General features: G+C 36.7%; 1 non-coding gene across 1 annotated transcript; it reads right to left on the bottom strand.

Annotated features, from left to right (window-relative positions):
* Nucleotides 1–1328: 1328 nt before the first annotated feature.
* On the bottom strand, nucleotides 1329–1432 carry LOC126023650 (U6 spliceosomal RNA). Its single transcript, XR_007500754.1, has one exon. It is a non-coding gene; the product is annotated as a U6 spliceosomal RNA (small nuclear RNA).
* Between the last annotated feature and the right edge of the window lie 17976 nt (nucleotides 1433–19408).

Raw genomic sequence — 19408 nt, 5'->3', positions numbered from 1 at the left:
CCTCTCTGAACAATAAATTATCTGTCTTAGTGGTGAATGTGCTAATATTTCCTCTAGGGTGGCATCTTGGCTGTCAAAAAGTGTTGCTGAGCTTAATTGGCAATAGAAAGTGAAACACAGGTATTATCTAATAAAATGCCACTAGCTGACTTCTTTTGGGCTAAGATTCTCTTAGATAGCATGTACTATCTTCATAGACAAGTGTCATAAATTAACAATGCTGATTTATAGCTGTTTGCTCAGTACCAAATTCTACTGAATAAATCAAGATTATTTGAGCATTCTCAGAACAGTAGCCCCTGATTCTAACTTAGAAAGTTTCTTCTATTACCTACAGGGTAAATTCTTCACTCCTCCCTTATAAGTCCTGATGGGATTTATAATTCCCAGTCCATACCCCCATGTAAAGAACTGAAGAGGATATCACTAAGGATTCTGTTTAATAAAGGATTGATGTGTGATAAAAAGTGCCCTGGACTGAGATTTGAGCACAGAGTAGAAATAAGATGAAAGACTGTCACAGGGAGGGAAAGAAAAGATGCCCTGGAGTATGGTTAACTTCCTTTACTCTTTTTTTTTTTAACATTTTTTATTGTGACCAATGTGAAATATAAACCTTTCACAAAAATATTTATGGTACATAGTGACAGTGAATCAGGGCTATTCCCACCACCAGTGTTGTCCTCCCTCCACCCCTGTTTCTAGCATGCATCCCAGATCTCTCCCCTTTGCATCCTAGACTGCTAGTGTAGCCTGTCCTTTTTGTATATATTTGTATATTTATACTTTTAGATTGTGTATCTTGATTCTGTTGATTACATTATATTTGGTGTTTAGGACTAATTATTTTCTTATTTCCACTTAATGTTCAAGCCACTGTTTGCTCCTGGTGCCATCTACATTCCCCCCCACCCCTCAATTTATGAGGCAAAGCAAGATGACTCAAGCTCTGTGGTTCTGTTGGAAAAAGAGAAGAAAGGAAAAGAAAAATAAAAAGGAAAGTAGTGAGAAGAGAGGAGAAAATAGCAAGGGAATGCTAGTTTGCTTGAATGTGTTCGATGAGTAGGGCCTGTAGTTTAACATCACAGTTGCTGCTTCGGTGGTCTGACTGGTCATGAGAAGCACTAAAATTTTAAAAGAGATCATTTAGAACTCTGGAAGAAAGATGAATTAGAAGTTAAGCCATCATTCAGATGCATATTTTTAGTTTAAACTAAATAATCTCTTAAAAACATCAACAATATTAGTACTTTTGAGTTATAAGATAATAAACCTACTAATAATAAGTGAGACCACATTGTGTGTGTGTGTATATATATATATATATATTAAATATGGAATGCTTCACAAATTTGCGTATCATCCTTGTGCAGGGGCCATGCTAATCTTTTCTATATCGTTCCAATTACTTTCCCCTTTCCCCCTTTGGAAATCCAACTATCTCTTCATCCCTCAATCTGATCCAGACCCCCCACCGTATTAATACTCTTCACCCTCAGTCCTTAATCCATTAGGCATCAAGACTGACCTCCTACCCCAACGAACCAGTACCCAGTACCCAAGTGAAGGGACACTCAGTCAAACACACACCTCGTCCCCTGCAAGAAAAGGCAGCCAACTCCCCTGCGAACTCATTCTGCTCAGCCCTCCCTACCAACTCCCCCTAACATGGACTGTTACTTGAAACCAAACTTAGCTCCAAAAGTATCCCCAATGCAAGAACTCTTCCAAGACCTCCCTGCTGCAAATCTTTTGCCAATCTCAAGAAGGTCAGGGGGTGTAATGGAAAGGTGCCTGGGAACCCACACACCACAAGAAAAATCTAAATGACAATGGGAAAATCTGTACTTCCAACATAAGTATAAGACCTGTATTACCCACCTCTTTACCTGCTTTTCCCCAAAAGTAAGGTAGTCTTTTGCATCACTTTGTTCCTTTAAATACTTTAATTCATTTTTTAAAAATGTTTGTTCTACATAGACATATGTGAGCACATATATTTTATTCCTATTTTTATCTTTTTTGGGTGTGTAACCTGTTTCTGTTTTCTTCTCTGTCCACCCCCAAATGCACCAACAATATAATGTAGCACCATTTCTCCCTGCAAAGGCACACTAAAAAAATGGGGAAATCTTACATATAAAAAAGAGCTCTTATCTACTAGGGATAGGAAATCATACTTGTTTACAATACAGGGATATCTCCTACCTTAAAAATATGTCACAAGGGCCCAATTTAGACCTCAGGTGATTAGACACCATCCGTCCAGCCTTGAACCCTGGATCCCAGACATAGAAACAGCACAGTTCTTCACAACAGCTACAGAAAACAAATTCCATCCGGGACAGCCTTAATACTGCTGGGTCACTAACAAGTGCCAGCTCTAATATGATATCCTGACAATGAGGAAAATGGGAACAACTTGACCTAAGAGCAGGTTATCCTACCCTACCAGCTAACGATAAGACAAAATCAGAAGACTTGTCACCCTTTGGTAGGTCCAAAAGCCAAGATCGCGATTTACAGATGACTGGCTGCTAGAACCATGACCAGACTGTATATATCTTGGGACCAATAAAAAAGCCCTAGTCTAGGGTTTGAACTATGATCTGCACAACAACCATGATCTTCAGTTCCAAAGGTCTGGCAGAGACAATTATAACAGAATGGGGCTTCTGGAAACACAACGAAAGACGCTATCCTAGGTGCCATCCTAGGATCAGTGCAAAGACAAAGACCACCAATCACAGAAGATGGATTAAAATGACACTGAGGGAATAGAACTTCTAAGAAAGATTTCATCATAAGTCCCACTCCTGGACCTGTGCAGATACTGAGATCTCTAGATACAGAGGTCTGATTTTATCACCCAGGACGGAGCAGAAGTCTTCCAAACACCATGAAAGCACCACGGGGAGAGTAAATGAACCTGAATGGATTCTATAGTTAATCCCATGACAATATACTCCAAGGGTGGAGAAACCCCATATCTCTTAGACCAAGTGAATTCCTTTTCGAATGACCCCAATATTTACTGTGCCAGTGCAGGAGGGAAAAAAGAAAAAGCACAAAACACTTTTTATTTTTATATATTATTTTTTATCTTCATTTATTTTTATTTTTTATTTTTATTTACCTATCTACTTTTTGTCGATTTCTTTGTTTTGGTGTGGTTATTGAAGTTGTTGTCCCCATTTATACTTAGTTTTTTTCTCTTCTTTTCTTTTCTTTCTTTATGTGCTCTGCCATGTTTCTTATCTCAAGACCATGTTTTTTTTTTTTTTTTTTTTTTTTTTTTTTTTTTTTTGTGGTGCTTATCATTATTGTTGGAGTCCTCACTGGATATTTGACACTTCTTTCTGTACTGTTAAGGTGTTTCACCTTCTTTTTTCCTTCGTCTCTCAAACCAATGATGAGAGCCTCTAGAAGGTTTCCACCCATTTTCGGTGTATTAGACTTTTACCCCAGTTTATTACTTTTCTCTTCTTCAAACAAAACCACATAACTTGAACTATCTAGTCCTGCCTCCCAGTTAGAGAGGGAAATAAGGGACGCACCAAGCCAAACAGGTGCAAGACTACTAAGTAGTAAGCTAGGTACAGAGGGGACCACAAATTCTAGCAGCCCTAGGGGTGAGGGAGGAGGATATGGGAGGTAGGATGAAAACGGAGGTGTAGGGAGGACAAATCAGTGATGGGAATCCCCCCTGATTTTATGTAAATATGTACCTAAAATATTATTCTCAAAAATATGTAAGCCACTATGATCAAAATAAAAATTATATCAAAAAATTGTAGTGCTTCTCTTCATATTATTCATTACAGTTTGACACATTTTAAGGCAATGACAGAGATCTTCACAACATTTATTATAGGATTATTCAAGTACTTTCCAAATATCAGTTTGATTATATAAATCTTCTTGAGAAAAAAACCTAGAATATAATAGTTTTATGAGAGAAAGAAGAGAGAGGAAAGACCAAAATATAAAGGAGAAATATGTACCCCAACTGAAATGCAGTTCATAACAAAATGTAAGGTTGAAAAAATGTTGAACATCACCACAATATATTTAAATTAAAATATAAATAAATAAAAATAAAATACATATAAATAAAAATATAATATAATAAGTATACCATAAATGAAAGTAACTCATGCCAGATTAAGGCATTAATTCTACCATATAAGATAAATTCTATTGTCATATTTTTATTTACTATTTTGTTTTACTATTATATTCTGAGTAAGCAACATCAGATTTCACTTCTCAAAATCCTCAGTTGTAATAAAAATGTAATACAAAGCCTCAATCCTTTCTGACTTGTTAGCACATTTTCAAAGATAACATTCGATGTGCTGCCCCAAGTGGGAATAGTAAAACAGCACACATCAAGCATTGGACTTGAGAGAAAAATAAGTCTATGGTATGTTTTGCTTGCCCTGATTTACAGTTAAAGCATGACTTTTAGTCATGCATTATTAACTAGAGATAGAACAGGAAAAGGGTCTTATTGTCCCAAGGTTAATTAATGGCTGTTCTTCAGTAAACATTTGCCTCAGAGACAAAGTTATCTGGAACAATTTCTTTTATCCCAGAAACTCTGCCATTCTGTGCCTGAAAACTCAACTTTTCTAGAATCTTAATATCCTGATGAAAATATAAAATACCTCCTGTGAAGTTTAAACCAGACAATGAAACATAGGCAAGTATTTAACTCCAAAGAATAATCTGTATGCTTGTCTTCTGGAGAAAAAAGCCTTTCACTTTTCTAAATGCTATTGCACACACACATACTTTTTGATTATATCCAGATCAAAAGAACAACATGGAACAAACATATCCCCTCTTTAAATACTTTCACCTGTCACTTGAAGGAATTGAAGTTCATTTTATATGATGAACAACAATAAACTTTTAACCCACTATGGCAGAAAGCTCTAACAGAAAATAGTTAAATAAAATTAAGCTTCAAATGTTTGCCTATGGAGTTTTTACTTTAGGATCTTCATATTTTGGTATTTTATCTTTTTGTTGAGAAATACTTTGGTGCTATGTCTACAAGCCACTATCATACTAATACTTAATATATTCTAGGTGAGGTGAATAAGTATGCTTCTAGTCATGCTCTGGAGGACTAAGTATATGGCAATCCTTGGTCAGTATATCCTAAGGTTTAACAGAAGTGTATGAAGATAAAGGTGTGATGTTCTGGCACAAAGGTACTGTAGGGGATCTCGGGCCACTGTAGATCTGGAGGTGCTCAGGAAGATTCTAAGGCTGCACATAGAAATACTGAGGTGGGCGAAATAGCACCATGAATTAATCCCCCAGTCTTGCTCCACCAATATTTTTTTTTACTTGCATGCTTTGTTATTCCTTTAATTTTGTCAGTGACAATCTTTTTTGGTTATCATATGTTCCTGTGTATGATAGTGTCTCAGATAGTCCCTTATTTATTTTTCTAACTCTTCGTTATAGATTCCAGTGAATTTAAATATATGCTTGTGTTTCCTTTCAATGTTTCCTACTTGAACTTTGAGTTCCTTCACTGGTTAAGTTTACACTTTTTACTAATAAACCCGCAGGAGTCATTTATGAGTTGGACAGCAGATTATACTGTAGAATAATTCTTTCATTTTTTTACCTGATTCATGGCATTTTATTTAAACAATGCATGGTGTTAATTTATTAATTTTATTTATTTATTTATTTTTATTTTTTGGGCCACACCTGGTGACATTCTGGGTTTACTCCTGGCTATGTGCTCAGAAATCCCTCCTGGCTTGGGGAACAATATGGGATCCTGGGGGATTGAACCGTGGTTTATCCAGGGTTAGCCATATGCAAGGCAAATGCTCTATAGCTGCGCCATCATTCTGGCCCCCCAGTATTAAATTTTTTTTGTTTAAATCATTAAATGTTAGAAATGAGAATGCTGGGGTCAGAGTACTGGCGCTAGAGGTAAGGCATCTGCCTTGCAAGAGCTAGCCTAGACTGATCGTGGTTTGATCCCCTGGAGTCCCATATGGTCCCTCCAAGCCAGGAGAGATTTCTGAGCATATAGCCAGGAGTATCCCCTGAGCATCAACGGGTGTGGCCCAACCCCCCCAAAACAAAACAAAACAAAAAACAGAAATGAAAATGTTGTTATCTCAGGGATTGAAAGGAATTTTCATTAACTGACAAGATTTAGAAGAAAATCTTGTGATCTAGGAAATAGTGAGTAATTCTTGAATACATGCAAAATTAGTTGAATGTACAAGTCTTGTGTTTTTACTTTAAGATTTTTCTAAAAATACCACAATTTAAGACATCACTTATAGTTAAATTTTAAGCATATAACATTCCAACATCAGTCCTATCATGTGTATCAACTTCTCTCCACTAATGTCCCCTATTCTTACACCCCCGTCAACCTACCTGTCAGGAGCAATTTAAAATTTGAATTTTGTTGTAGTTTGAATCTCATGATTCAGTTTTATTGGTTATGTGGTGAGATATATAGATATGTTATAGCTTACATTGCCACTGTATCCTTCTGCCCTGTAAACTCTCATCGGCCTCTTTTTTTTTTAAATAACATTTTACTTAAGTAGCATGATTACAAACATGTTTGTAGTTGGATTTCAGTTATACTAAAGAGCACCTTTCACTAGTGCTACCTTCCCACCACAAATGTTCCCCCATCTTCCTCCTCCCCTACCCCCTGACTGTATTTGAGACAGACATACTACTTCTTTCACTCACCATATTTCTTTCCTATTCTTCTCAATGTGATATTATAAGGACCCGAGTAATCTAGGTAAGATATACACTTTTTGAAAACTATTAACTCACCTAAAGAAGAAATAAAAGATGACTTAGAAAATGGAAAAAATCCAAGATTAGGGGAAGAAGCAGCCCCGGGTGCCCCCCGCAGCCTTCTCTATTCCCATTTTGAAACTGCGCGGGGGCAAAAGCCCCCCCCCCACAAAAATTTTTTTTAAAAATTTGTTGAATATTATATCAGTTAATCCACTTTCATTATACAGTACAAGTAGTTTAATAGGATATCATGGTGGTCCATCTATGTGAATATCATATCAGTTAATCCACTTTCATTATGCAGTACAAGTAGTTTAATAGGATATCATGGTGGTCCATCTATGTTTAAAATATACAAAATGTGGGCGCGGAGAGATAGCACAGCGGCGTTTGCCTTGCAAGCAGCCAATCCAGGACCAAAGGTGGTTGGTTCGAATCCCGGTGTCCCATATGGTCCCCCGTGCCTGACAGGAGCTATTTCTGAGCAGACAGCCAGGAGTAACCCCTGAGCACCGCCGGGTGTGGCCCAAAAAACAAAAACAAAACAAAAAAAATATACAAAATGTCTATGTTGTATTATTTTCTCCCTTCATTGTCTCTCTACCCTACAGGCTCATTTCTAGTCCTTTACTCTCACCCTGTCTACCACCCACATGAAACCATTTTTACCCTCAACTCTTTGCTCTTTATGAAGCAGATTAATATCCTCTCTCAAGCTAACTGCCAGTCAGCTTCCAAAATGAAAAAAAAAAAAAAAGACTCTCTGCTTGAGAAGAAATCAAAACTCTGTTCCTATCAATCTATTATCAGTGGACTCCTATCTCCCAACTCCCTTCGCTGGATACCTGTGCTTGCTACCATAACCAGTTTCCAAGATGCCCCAAGGACATTTCCTGATATGAGGTACTGCGAGTTGCTTACAGACTCTAGATGGCCAAATCACAGACCAAAGTGGTGTCCAGGAAACAACACTCTCCCCCTTGACTATCTCTAAGACATAAAAGGGACATGTGTATCTCCTTTGTATATCCCAGATGTATTACCTTAACATCTGTAACTCTTTTCTGAATATCCTATTATATAGTGACAATTTTGCCCACTGATTTTTTTATTTGATTGTTCATTTTTTTCCCCATTGAGATCTGTTTTATAAGCAATGCCTATAGAAGAATATCTCTGTAGAGAATTCATGTTTGAACCAAGTTATGGGGAATCTCGGACCTGATGCACCAACAGTATCTTGTGGTACTGTTTCTCTTTTGCATAGGCACATTAAAATGGGAAAATATTCTAATAATTTTTTCTGGAAAAATTAATATTTTACAGAGCAGATTGAAATTCTAATTTATATTTGGGGTTAGGATATCAGACCTGTAGTAAAAAAAAAAGTGGCAATTGAATTAGTACCTAACATCTAAAGAAAAAAAAGCTGAAAATAAAAAATAAATATAGGGGCCCGGAGAGATAGAACAGTGGCATTTGCCTTGCAAGCAGCCGATCCAGGACCAAAGGTGGTTGGTTCGAATCCTGGTGTCCCATATGGTCCCCGTGCCTGCCAGGAGCTATTTCTGAGCAGACAGCCAGGAGTAACCCCTGAGCAACACTGGGTGTGGTCCAAAAGCAAAAACAAAAACAAAATAAATATAGAGAAAGTTATATTAAAGTTTAATTGCTTATTATTGTAGAGAAAAATCCAGAACTCAAGATGATTGAAAAGTAACACATTTATTTTGGTAATAGAAATTTTTATTCCTTCATATATACTTTATATGTCAAGAAATTGTACCTTTTCTTAATATGATGAGGATTATCTCATACTTTATATTTTTCTTCATAAATCGCCCACTTATATGGCTAAATCATACTAAAGAAGTTTACACAAGAATGCTGTTTCTTTCCACAAAAAATATAAGCAATTATTGCACTCAATCCATATTTTAATTCTGTTGCAATTGACAGTGAAACTTTTTTATAAAGTCCAATTTATGTAGAAGTGTTTTTAAAATGACATCATGGCCATCACAAGAGAAAATAGTTACTGAAATGATAGAAGGATGTTTATTTATTTATTTATTCATTCATATTTAAACTCCAGGATTACAAAGTAATATACACCACCCTTCGCTCATGAACTTTTCCAATGTCCCAGTTTCCCTGCCCCTCTCCTGCCCTTTTAGACACAGAGGTTTACATTATTGCTAATGAATGAGTACCATGCATATCACTTTATCTCCATCCAGCACCCAGTTATTGTCCCTAGTGATCAGTTCCAACTATCATTGTCATATTTGTCCCTTCATATATACCAATGCCCTAACTGCATTTCTCCACTATTTGTAGCAAACTTCCTACTATGTACTGATCCTCATGGCTCTCATATCTATTTTCAACGGATATTATTATCACATTATTGTTTATTTAGTAGAAGTGTTTTCAATCTGGGGGCCAGAGAGATAGCACAGCGGTAAGGCATTTGCCTTGCATGCAGAAGGACAGTGGTTCGAATCTCAACATCCCATATGGTCCCCCGAGCCTGCCAGGGGGCGATTTCTGAGTATAGAGCCATGAGTAACTCCTGAGTGCCCCCAGGTGTGACCCAAAAACAAAAAAAAAAAGTGTTTTTAATCTGTTCCTAACCAATTTTCCAAAGCATATTGATCATTTATTCAGTAAAATATATATTTACTGAATTGCGTATGGTATGCTCAATAGTGGAAATGCAATGATGTTCACTGAGAAACATCTCTTCATTTCTAGAATTTCCAGTGTTTTGGGGATGTAGACATTAAGGAAACTAATACACAAATAAATTTACATTTACAATTGTGTTATATGCTATAAAATAAATATTTAGTGTGCTGAGAATGTTTTTAGAGAAATCTGAGATTAAGTTTCTGAGAAAGTATTATTCAAACTGAAATATGAATATTTTGTAAATATTAATTGGATCGAAATTATAGAGTAGTAAGTTTTTGAAAGTGAAGAGCTGAAAATGAATATTAAAATCCTGAAAAATATTCACTGTAATGAGAGCAAATTAAATAAAGAAGATCTCAGAAGAAATTAGACTACATTTAGCAAGAGTTTGGGGTATAGAGCCTCATAAGACTTGTTTAGAAAATTGTTTTTATCTTAAAGATAATTAGGGAAATGAGGGAGGGGTTTAAATTGGAGATGACATAAATCACAATAGAAACAATGTACCAGTATCTTTAGGAGCACAATAGAAGTAAATGTTGTTTTATCACTCAAAAGGAGCTTTTTTTTTTTTTCTTTAGAATTTTAAGCTTTCTTAGTATTATTGTAACTTACTGGAATTTTTATATGGATTTAGGAAAAGATTTACCTTATCAGTCTCAATTTAGAAAATATTCTAATTTAATCCTATCTATGGGAATAATTATCATACAACTTGTATATATTGCTGCCAATTCACAAGCATCCAAATATTTATATTCATCTACTGTTAAAACTGTATGAAACTGTATGAAAACTGTAATATATCACTTACTACTAAACTACTCTGGTTATATACCTTTGTACTCCAGAAAATTTTAAATTAGTTTAGTTCTCTTATTTAAAATTTAAATTATGTTAAAAATTTGACTTATAATTTATTTAACAAATATATTTTCCATTCAACACATACTTTCTACTGTGTGATATTCACTGTATGCTTTATTACATTTTTTAATTCTACTTTTTTCTCACCTGCCTCTTCCCTTTTTTTCTACCCTCTATTAGATATTTTAAAGGCATGAATCCAGTGACTGAAACAAAGAGCAATTAAAGAATCATACAAGTAGATTATTTCAACTGAAAATAATTTTATTAATAATTTTAGGAACTCAGAAATGATTATTTATATTTATCTCATAAGTATTAAATCATACTTTTATACATTTCTGGCAGCTGTTAATGTCTTTCATATATATGCATATCTACATAGCTATTTTTATTTATTTAAAAATACATATTTAGGAGCCAAAGTGATAGCACAGTGAGTTTTGCATTGTCTTGCATGTGCCCAAACTGGGTTTGGTCCCCAACATTCCAGATGGTCCCCTTAGCCTGTCAGGAGCAATTTTTGAGTACAGATCAAGGAATAACCTTTGAGCACTGTGGGGTGTGCTCCGCTCCAAAAAATATATATTTTACTTTATTTTTTAAAGTCTAAATTTAAATATAAAATCTAGTATTTCTATATATTGTACTTTAAATCTACCTATTTCTAATTCAGAAAAAGATTAAAAGTAGTAGAGATGAATAAATCCAAGATAATAAGTAAGCAATTAATTTTTTTTTTTTTGTGGTTTTTGGGTCACACCCGGCAGTGCTCAGTGGTTTTTCCTGGCTCCGTGCTCAGAAATTGCTCCTGGCATGCACGGGGGACCATATGGGACGCCGGGATTCGAACCGATGACCTTCTGCATGAAAGGTAAATGCCTTACCTCCATGCTATCTCTCCGGCCCCAGAAATTAATTTTTAAAGAAAGGTAATTGGGCTATAGAGTTACTTTTTTCTTTTTTTCCAATAATTTTTATTGTGACTAAAGTGAATTACAGATCTTTCACAGTGATATTTTAGGCACATTAGTGACATTGAATCAAGGGAATTCCCACCACCAGTGTTGTCCTCCCTTCAACCCTGTTCCCAGCATGCATTCCATATCTCCTTCCTGTGCCCCCCTGGCTGTTAATATAAGTGGTCCCTTCTGTGTCTAGCTTGTTGTAGATTGGGTATCTATTCTGTTGTCATTGGCTTTAGATTTGGTGTTTAAGTCTGATCAATTTTTTTTTATTTCTACTCAATGTTTATACACGGTTTGGTCATGGTACCATCTATTTTTTCCACTCAATTTATGAGGCAAAACAAGATATTTCGAGTTATATGATTTTGTTTGAAAGGAAAAGAAAAAAAAGAGAATAAAAAAAAGGAAAAAGAAAAGAAAGCAAAGGAAAAAAACCAAAAACAAACAAAAAACCCAATAAAAACAAAAAGCAAACAAAAAAATGGAGAAGTCCATTTATAGGTTATAAATATCAATTTAAAAGAAAGGGAAAAAAGAAGAAAGACATGATAAAAAAGAAAAAAAAACAAAAAAATGAAAAACAAACTACAACAATAGCTGGGTCGAATGGGAGCTCAAGTTCCAATTTTTGGAGGAATCTCCATATTGCTTTCCATAGAGTTGGACTAGACGGCATTCCTACCAGCAGTGAATAAGAGTTCCTTTCTCTCCACATCCCCGCCAGCACTGCTTGTTCTCATTCTTTGTGATGTATGCCAATCTCTGTGGTGTGAGATGGTATCTCATCGTTGTTTTGATTTGCAACTCCCTGATGATTAGTGATGAGGAGCATTTTTTCATGTGCCTTTTGGCCATTTGTATTTCTTTTTTATCAAAGTGTCTGTTCATTTCTTCTCCCCATTTTTTGATGGGGTTAGATGTTTTTTCTTGTAAATTTCTGTCAGTGCCCTGTATATTTTGGATATTAGCCTCTTATCTGATGGGTATTGGGTGAATAGTTTCTCCCACATGGTGGGAGGGTCTTGTATTCTGGACACTATTTCTTTTGAGGTGCAGAAGCTTCTCAGCTTAATGTATTCCCATCTGTTAATCTCTGCTTCCACTTGTTTGGAAAGTGCATTTTCCTCCCTGAAGATACCTTTAGTCTCAATGTCTATGTGTTGTTCTATATACCTTATGGTATCAGGTCTAATATCAAGGTCTTTAATCCATTTGAATTTTACCCTAGGAACACAAGAATACAATACAATAGAATACAAAAATCCCTTCCTCACACCTACATTTATTGCAGCAGTATTCACAATAGCCAGGCTCTGGAAACAACCAAGATGCCCTTCAACAGATGAATGGCTAAAGAAACTGTGGTACATATATACAATGGAATATTATGCAGCCATCAGGAGAGATGAAGTCATGAAATTTTCCTATACATGTATGTACATGGAATCTATCATGCTGAGTGAAATAAGTAAGAGGGAGAGAGAGAGAGATGCAGAATAGTCTCACTCATCTATGGGTTTTAAGAAAAATAAATGTCATTTTTAAAACAATCCTCAGAGATAATGAGAGAAGGGCTGGAACTTCCTGCTCACTTCATGAAGCTCACCACAAAGAGTGGTGAGTGCAGTTATAGAAATAACTACATGGAGAACTACCATAACCATGTGAATGAATGAGGAAACTGGAACGCCTGTCTAGAGTACAGGTGGGGGTAGGGTGCGATGGAGGGAGATTTGGGACATTGGTGGTGGGAATGTTGCACTGGTGAAGGGGGGTGATTTTTACATGACTGAAACCTTATCACAATCATATTTGTAATCAAGATGTTTAAATAAATATATATTAAAAACAATAACAACAACAAAATAAAACAAACCATTGAGAACAGAAAAAGCACCACAGCAATAAAGCAATGACCAACAATAATCACAAGCATGAAACTGAGAGGGGGAAAAAAGAAAAAAAAGTGTGCTTTTTTTTTTTTTTTTGCACAGGCACAGTAAATATTGGGGAGATAGGAAAGTGAGTTCCCTCAGCCTAAGAGATTCAGGGTTTCTCCACCCTTGAAGCATACTCTCATGGGAATAACTACAGGCTCCGTACATGTTCTTTTTTGTTGTGTATGTAAATATTTTAGGGGATTATTATGTTACTGACCCTAACCTGATCGGTGATTGTGCCCTATCCTAGGGTGTGACCTGGCATTCTGCCCCCACCCTAGGGTAGTACCTGATTCTGTTTCCACTATTGGGTGGTATCTGATCCCACCATTGGGTGGTGCCTGATTCTGGGGGATAAAAACAAGGGTCTGTGGAAGGCGAGAGGCTTTTGGCAGGAACTGATGCTGAGGCTTTAGACTTCAGTCTTGCCCACCGAATAAAGCTAATATTTCCACAAGTCTGACTGACTGTCTGCTAGCCTTTTACTAGCCGCTTCACCTCAGAACCATCGGCTGGATGGGGTGGCAGATGCGTGCTCCGAGCTGGAGGGAAAGACCTCATCATCCATCCCTTCATCAGTCAACCTCTTCAGGGGCTGACTTGCAACACTTTTTCACTTCTCCATGTCTTTTTTTTTTTTGGTTTTTGGGCCACACCCGGCGATGCTCAGGCGTTACTCCTGGCTGTCTGCTCAGAAATAGCTTTGGCAGGCACGGGGGACCATATGGGACACCGGGATTCGAATCAACCACCTTTGGTCCTGGATCGGCTGCTTGCAAGGCAAACACCGCTGTGCTATCTCTCTGGGCCCTTCTCCATGTCTTTTTATGGTGCCAGGAAACTTTCTGCTCAGTTGTAGATGATAAAACAGGACTCTGTAACTAGAGGTCTTGTTTTTCGCACAGTCATAGGATGAAGCCTAGGATAGTCTTACTTTACGTTTCTAGAAGTTCTGTTCCATCCCTGTTTTAATCATTCTTCTGTAATTGGTGATCTTGGTTTTTGCATCGATCCTAGGGCAACGCCTAGGATATAGTCTTTCATTATGTTTCCAGAAGTTCTGCTCAGTCGCAGTTGTCACAGTCAGACTTCTGGAATTAGAGCTCTTGATTGTTGGGCAGATCATAGGCCAAAGTTTAGGCTACAACCTTCTTACTGGTTCCAGAATAAGTTATGCTCAGTCATTGTTGTCAAAATCAGTTTTCTGTAGTTAGCGATCTTGGTTTTTGCACAGATCATGAATCTGAAGCAGTGATTTATTCAGAATACTGACTTATGCTGTATAAAGTGCACTCTTATTTCATTTTATATCAGCCATATCCTGATTGCACAGATTACCCCGTGGAGCCACAGGTCCGGGTCTGCAGAGAGACAACCTGACTGCACATTACTGGAGCAGGGGCTGATGGAGGCAGGGCGGAGAGGACTTGGGAATCAGGTTTGAACATTTCTTACTTGATTCTGTGCATCCAAAACTGAGCTACAAGGGGACGTGGAGGGCAGGACCATGAGACCAGGTGCAGGGAATTTCATACCTGCTGGTGGCTGTGGTGCCAGCACATTGGATGTCCAACCTTCTATTGTGCACTAGATTGAAAAAACACTGTGCCTTAGTAAAAATAGGGGAAATGGTTCAATTTTTTTGAAATACATTTTAAATTTATGTTTTATGCTGAATATTTGCTTATAATTAGGAAGCTGAAGCAAAAGACACGCACATTTAGAAATCTAACAAAGGCATTTCTAAAAATGTTACTTGACTGAGAAACATTCCATTGATCTAGCTTAAAAATGTTCCCGTTTTGATGATTCTTAAAGTTTCATAATGCATGGATATATTTCAAAGATGATACATAAATATGTAGATAGATATATGTATTTTACACATGTATTTACTAAGTTTTTTTAATATTGGTTTTAAGGGATGTGCCTTTTCTTGGAAAATCACCTTTTAGATTGACTACCACATGAACCATCACAATATACATCAGCATGTATGTAGAATCTTCTTTATATACTGACACACACAACACTCTTGTCTCAACTACATAGCAGTGATGTACAAAATTTTATACTGAAAACTAAGAACAAAAATAAAGTGCACACCTATTTCCATTGCTTCCATTGCATCCTCCATTTCAATTTTATGGAAACTCAAAAGGCCAAATCTGTCTGACAGGCTTTGATGTTTTTTCCAATAGAAACTAGCAAAAATAGGACCTGATGGTAAATTTCCAAATCAGCATTAAGAAGAGCAAATATTTAATAGAAAAATATAAATAATCATATATATTCAAACTTTATGTTTACAACATATTTAATTATATAATATGATTCAATTATTAAAAAATAGTTTTTGTGACACATTGTTCCTTCTTGAAAACTTTATTAAATGTCTTGATTCTTCCACAGAGAAAGACTTCATCATAAGCTCCATTCCTTGAGCTGTACAGACACCAAGATCTCTAGATACAGAGGTCTGATTTTGCCATACACGATGAAGCAGAAATTTTCCATACACCACAAAAGCACCGAGGGGAGAGTAAATGATCATGCAAGGAGTCTATAGTTAATCCCATGACAGTATACTTCAGGGGTGGAGAAACCCTGTATCTCCTAGGCCAAGGAAATTCCCTCTATAATATCCCCATAGATACTGTGCCTATTGGAGAAAAAAGAAAAAAAGCACAAAATAATCATTTTTCCATATATATATATATCTATCTATATATATATATATATATTGATTGATCAATTGTGTTTTTTTTGACATCCTTATTTTGGTGTAGATATTGAAATTGATGTCTCCAATTTTATTGTATTTTATTTTATCTTTCTCTTTCTTTTTGCACTTTGGCATGTTTGATTTCAAAACCGAGACTATTGTGTGGTGCTTGTCTTTATTGCTATAGTGCTCACTGGATACTTAATTTGATATTTCTTTCTGTATTGTTGTGGTGTTTCAATTACCATTTTCATCTTCTCTCTCAAACTGAGGTTGAGTGCCTCTGGAAGGACTCTGCCCACTTTCTGCTTATTTGATTTATTTTTATTTTTTATTTTCTCTTATTTTTTGCCCCATTCTATTGCTTTTCTTTCCTTCAGACAAAACCACATAGCTCGAATTATCTAGCTCCGCCTCTCAAATAGAGGAGGAAACAAAGGAGGATACCAGGACCAAACAGATAGATGATCACTAATAGTAAGCTAGACAAAGAGGGGACCACCTACTCTAGCAGCCCCGGGGGGTAATGGTGGGGGATATGGGTTGCAGAAAGGGAATAGGGATGGGGGAAGGACAAATTTGGTGATGGGTATTCCCCTGATTCAATGTTAATATGTACCTAAAATACTACTGTGAAAGATATGTAGGCAATATGACCAAAAATTGTCTTGGTTCTTGAACTGCCAAGAATGTATATATATATCAGGTATATATGTATATATACATACACACACACACACACACACACACATATACATAAACAGGTACACTTGCTATGCCAATTCCCCAGAAACACAAAACCACATGTGGTCTCTTTAGCACTGTCATGAGTAATTTTTGTTTGTTTGTTTGTTTTTGGCCACACCCATTTGATGCTCAGGGGTTACTCCTGGCTAAGTGCTCAGAAATTGCCCCTGGCTTGGAGGGGAACATATGGGACACTGGGGGATCGAACCGCGGTCCTTCCTTGGCTAGCACTTGCAAGGCAGACACCTTACCTCTAGCGCCACCTCACCGGCCCCATCATAAGTAATTTTTAAGTACAGAGCCTGAAATAAGTCTGAGCACTTCGAGCTGTAGTAACAAAATAAAACATACAAAAATGTCTTGGTTCTTGAAGCATATAAAACAATTTGAAGAGAGTTATAAATAAATCTAAATCACAGGTTCCTTATTTTCAGGAAAATATACTTGTCTTAAAAAAATCCTTTTCACTGTTTTCCCTCCTTATGGTATTTCCATTCCTTCCTTCCTCCCTTCCTTTCTATTTCTTCCTCCCTTTCTTCTTCTTTTTTATTTTTTTATATTTTATTTAAACACCTTGATTACATACATAATTGTCTTTGGATTTCAGACATGTAAAGAACACCACCCATCACCAGTGCAACATTCCCATCACCAATGTCCCAAATCTCCCTCCTCCCCACCCGACCCCCACCTGTACTCTAAACAGGCTTTCCATTTCCCTCATACATTCTCATTATTAGGACAGTTCAAAATGTAGTTATTTCTCTAACTAAACTCATCACTATTTGTGGTGAGATTCCTGAGGTGAGCTGGAACTTCCAGCTCTTTTCTCATTTATGTCTGAAAATTATTATTGCAAGATTGTCTTTCATTTCTCTTAAAACCCATAGATGAGTGAGACCATTCTGCGTTTTTCTCTCTCTCTCTGACTTATTTCACTCAGCATAATAGATTCCGTGTACATCCATGTATAGAAAAATTTAATGACTTCATCTCTCTTGACAGCTGCATAATATTTTATTGTGTATATGTACCACAGTTTCTTTAGCCATTCGTCTGTTGAAGGGCATCTTGGTTGTTTCCAGAGTCTTGCTATGGTAAATAGTACTGCAATGAATATAGGTGTAAGGAAGGGGTTTTTGTATTGTATTTTTGTGTTCCTAGGGTATATTCCTAGGAGTGATATAACTGGATCCTATGGGAGCTCGATTTCCAGTTTTTGGAGGAATCTCCATATCGCTTTCCATAAAGGTTGAACTAGACGGCATACCCACCAGCAGTGGATAAGATTTCCTTTCTCCCCACATCCCGCCAACACTGTTTATTTTCATTCTTTGTGATGTGAGCCATTCTCTGTGGTGTGAGGTGGTACCTCATTGTTGTTTTGATTTGCATCTCCCTGATGATTAGTGATGAGGAGAATTTTTTCATGTGTCTTTTGGCCATTTGTATTTCTTGTTTGTCAAAGTGTCTGTCCATTTCTTCTCCCCATTTTTTTTATGGGATTAGATGTTTTTTTCTTGTAAAGTTCTGTCAGTGCCTTGTATATTTTGGAGATCAGCCCCTTATCTGATGGGTATTGGGTGAATAGTTTCTCCCAGTCAGTGGGTGGCTCTTGTATCCTGGGCACTATTTCCTTTGAGGTGCAGAAGCTTCTCAGTTTAACATATTCCCATCTGTTAATCTCTGCTTTCACTTGCTTGGAGAGTGCAGTTTCCTCCTTGAAGATGCCTGTAGTCTCAATGTCCTGGAGTGTTGTTACCTACGTGTTGTTCTATATATCTTATGGTTTTGGTTCTGATATCGAGGTCTTTAATCCATTTGGGTTTTACCTTCGTACATGATGTTAGCTGGGGTCTAAGTTCAATTTTTTGCAAGTGGCTATTCAGTTGTGCCAACACCACTTGTTGAAGAGGCTTTCCCTGCTCTATTTAGGATTTCCTGCTCCTTTATCAAAAATTAGGTGATTGTATGTCTGGGGAACATTCTCTGAGTATTCAAGCCTATTCCACTGATCTGAGGGCCTGTCCTTATTCCAATACCATGCTGTTTTGATAACTATTGCTTTGTAGTAAAGTTTAAAGTTGGGGAAAGTAATTCCTCCCATATTCTTTTTCCCAATGATTGCTTTAGCTATTCGAGGGTGTTTATTGTTCCAAACGAATTTCAAAAGTGCCTGATCCACTTCTTTGAAGAATGTCATGGGTATCTTTAGAGGGATAGCATTAAATCTGTATAATGCCTTGGGGAGTATTGCCATTTTGATGATGTTAATCCTGCCAATCCATGAGCAGGGTATGCGTTTCCATTTCCGCGTGTCCTCTCTTATTTCTTGGAGCAGAGTTTTATAGTTTTCTTTGTATAGGTCCTTCACAGTTGTAGTCAAGTTGATTCCAAGATATTTGAGTTTGTGTGGCACTAGTGTGAATGGGGTTGTTTTCTTAATGTCCATTTCTTCCTTATTACTATTGGTGTATAGAAAGACCATTGATTTTTGTGTGTTAATTTTGTAGCCTGCCACCTTGCTATATGAGTCTATTGTTTCTAGAAGCTTTTTGGTAGAGTCTTTAGGGTTTTCTAAGTAGAGTATCATGTCATCTGCAGTGAGAGCTTGACTTCTTCCTTTCCTATCTGGATTCCCTTGAAATCTTTTTCTT

The sequence above is a fragment of the Suncus etruscus genome, chromosome 11 (genome assembly GCF_024139225.1).
Source record: "Suncus etruscus isolate mSunEtr1 chromosome 11, mSunEtr1.pri.cur, whole genome shotgun sequence".
Taxonomy (NCBI): Eukaryota; Metazoa; Chordata; class Mammalia; order Eulipotyphla; family Soricidae; genus Suncus; species Suncus etruscus.
The sequence above is the reverse complement of the archived record's forward strand: the minus strand, read 5'-3'. Positions and strand labels throughout refer to the sequence as shown.